The sequence below is a fragment of the Hyperolius riggenbachi genome, chromosome 7 (assembly GCF_040937935.1).
Source record: "Hyperolius riggenbachi isolate aHypRig1 chromosome 7, aHypRig1.pri, whole genome shotgun sequence".
Taxonomy (NCBI): domain Eukaryota; kingdom Metazoa; phylum Chordata; class Amphibia; order Anura; family Hyperoliidae; genus Hyperolius; species Hyperolius riggenbachi.
The window spans coordinates 3460744-3463989 of NC_090652.1; positions in this window are offsets into that span (position 1 = coordinate 3460744).

A 3246-nucleotide genomic window follows, 5' to 3' on the forward strand; every position below is an offset into this window, starting at 1 on the left:
GGATTGGTTCCTCTGCACTCCCCAGCGCCATCTGCCGACAGGAATTTCCCTCTACAGGTGCGTAGCACCTTTTGCTGGGTTCCTGCAAATTATACGCTTGTGGAGGATCTCCGCCGTGTCAGCGCACGCGTTGTGCGCTGATCACGGGGAAAGTTCCACAATCGTGACACAAACTGTCGCTCCTCTTCTGGTAGATCTGTTTCAGGAGTTTGTCCAATCTGGCCAGATTCCGGCAGAATACCTGGAAGCTACGATAACGGTAATACCCAAACCAGGGAAAGACCCCACTAATACTGCCAATTATAGACCTATTTCCCTATTGAACTCTGACGTCAAAGTCTACGCAAAAATCTTAGCAAATAGGCTCAGGGAAATTACGCCGACCTTACTAGCGCAAGACCAAGTGGGGTTCACGAGAGGACGCCAGGCGTCTGATGCCACAAGGCGCATGATAAATATCCTGAGGCACATTGAGCTCTGTCGAACGCCTTCACTGCTATTAACGTTAGATGCGGAGAAGGCGTTCGACAGAGTTCACTGGCAGTTTCTTAGAGCTACCTTAAACAAGTTGTGGCTTTATGGGACCAGTGCTGTCAGCAGTAATGGCTCTCTATACCGCTCCATCCGCCCGAGTTAACGCGGCTGGTTTCATCTCAAAACCCTTCTCAATCTCAAATGGGACCCGCCAAGGCTGCCCGCTCTCACCGATTTTGTTTGTTTTATTAATGGAGACAATAGCCCAGAAAATTAGAATGAATCCAGCCATCTCTGGTATAAATTTGGGGGGTCACAAACAGGTAATCAGTATGTTTGCAGACGATGTTGCATTAATCCTTTCTAATCCAGAAATCTCTCTCCCGGCTCTCCTACAAGACCTTCAGAGCTTCTCCTTAGCTTCATTATACAAACTGAATCAAACAAAATCCTTCGTTTTGGGTCTAAATATCCCACACCAACAAAAAGCTTCCCTGGCAAAGACATACCCGTTCCCTTGGGCGGATGAAGCGGTAACTTATTTAGGCACACAGCTAACTGGACAAACCTCCAAGCTCTTCAAGCTTAACTACTTACCATTATTGGAAGATATAAAAAAAGAATGTTCGGATATGACTAAGTTTTGGCTATCTTGGTCAGGGAAAATTGCGGTGTTTAAACAATTTCTCCTGCCCAAGATCTTATATGTTTTCCGTACGGTGCATACGTTGGTTGCTAAGTCGTGGTTTAGGGATTTGAAGATTTGCATGAATAATTTTATTTGGAAAGGCAAGAAAATCCGCACCTCCTTCCAAATAATGACGTTAGGCAAGCGCAAGGGAGGGATGGGCCTACCCAACTTAGAACTCTATTATAATGCCACACTTTTGGAAACAATCAGACATTGGTGGGATCCGACATCAGTGAAACCCTGGGTGTTAATAGAATCTCACATTCTAAAGACAGAACTTAGGCCACTCCTAACTAGCATATTAATGGGAGCAAAAACCCCCATTTCTAATTTCCCGACCATACAAGCTTCGCTTAGAGCATGGGAATCTTTTGTGAAACATCCACCCCCTCCGGGCGACTCAATCCCCATTTCCACAGCAATCTCAGTCCTTGAACATTTCACACAAGACCTAAATCTAGGGGCATGGAAAGAAGCTGGGATAAACTACCTACAGGACATATTTTTTCAAACTCATTTAAAATCGTTCCAAGTAATTGTCAATCAATACCAGTTGCCCCAATCACAATCCTACACATATCTCAGAATTGCTCACCTCATAAAAACAAAGGGCTTATTCCCGCCATCCCTTCAAGCTACTATAGCTACTATGCTTAATTTGAAGGGTCCCCCCCAAAGCGGCACAGCTATTTGGTACCAAGCTTTGAATACCACCCAACTCTCCCCCCTCAAACGATACACAGATGTATGGTCCACAGATCTAAACGGCCGCATCACTGTAGAACAACTCCAGACCGCAAACAAAATCATGTTGTCCATGTCTAAATGCAACTCACATTGGGAAACGGCAAGGAAAATCCTATTTAGGTGGTATTTGACCCCTAGACAAATAGCATCCTTCTCATCCAACTCTTCCAATCTATGTTGGAAATGTGAGAAGCATGTAGGCACGTACATGCATGTATTATGGGAATGCCCTATAGTCGCTAGATTATGGTCCAAAGTGGAAGCAGTAATCAGATGCACGATCGGGCTAAATTTTAAACTCACTCCCAAATTAGCCTTACTTCTAGTGGGCATTGGTGATCTTCCTGATAAACATAGGAAAGTCATTGGACACCTCATATTCAGTGCCCAACACTTAATACTTTCCAATTGGAAAACAAAAGAGGACTTCTCCTTAACTCACCTCCTAAACAATACCAAACTCAATCTACACATGGAATATAAGATTAGGGGTAGATTAGGTCTCACCAGAGAAGACTTCTCTATCCCAGCTTCATGGTAATACACAATACGTTTGGATACAAAGTTCGCTAATAGACAAGTATTTAGGCCTAGGACACCCCTCCCCCGTTAATTCACCTCCGCCAATTCCCCCCCTGGTCATACCCCATCACCCAAAACGCGAGGAAACATATGATTGATTCATATCTACTATGCAGGATTCCCCAGAGAAGAGAGGAAAGTAGAAAGTAGAAAGTAGAGAGTAGAGAGTAGAATGTAGTAAGTAGGTAGTTGTTACGAAAATATAATGGGAGTTTATTATCATACATCAGTAACATAGGCTGATAGCGGGCCTAGTGGCCCACTAGTGTGCAATTAGATAAGGTTGTAGAATATTGGTTAACAGTAACTTACAAGTTGACAAGCTACAAATCTTCCTTTGGTGGCGGCACATGGCCGTCTGATGCCACCAGAGATACAGACAGAAGAGGATCTGCTATTGGATACCTGAAAGGTCCTGAAAATTCCAATAGGCATTACTCATACTGAAGTCTCAAGAGTAGCTTATCTTTTGAATGTAACTTATTCTGTGAATGTAATTTACATTATTGTAACACAGTGATGTTATAGCTGTTATTGCTGTATTTGCATAATAAAACTTTATTGATGAAAAAAAAAAAAACAAAGTAGCAAACCTAACAGTAGTGTAATTTTACATATATCACAAGAATGAATTTCATGACGGGGCTTCCAGGGGGTCCATACGCAGTGCGTGCCGATCCCCTGGATGGAAACCCCTCCGGAGCCGCAACGCTTTGCCCAAGGAACGCTATACAGCCGCAATATGGCTGTAT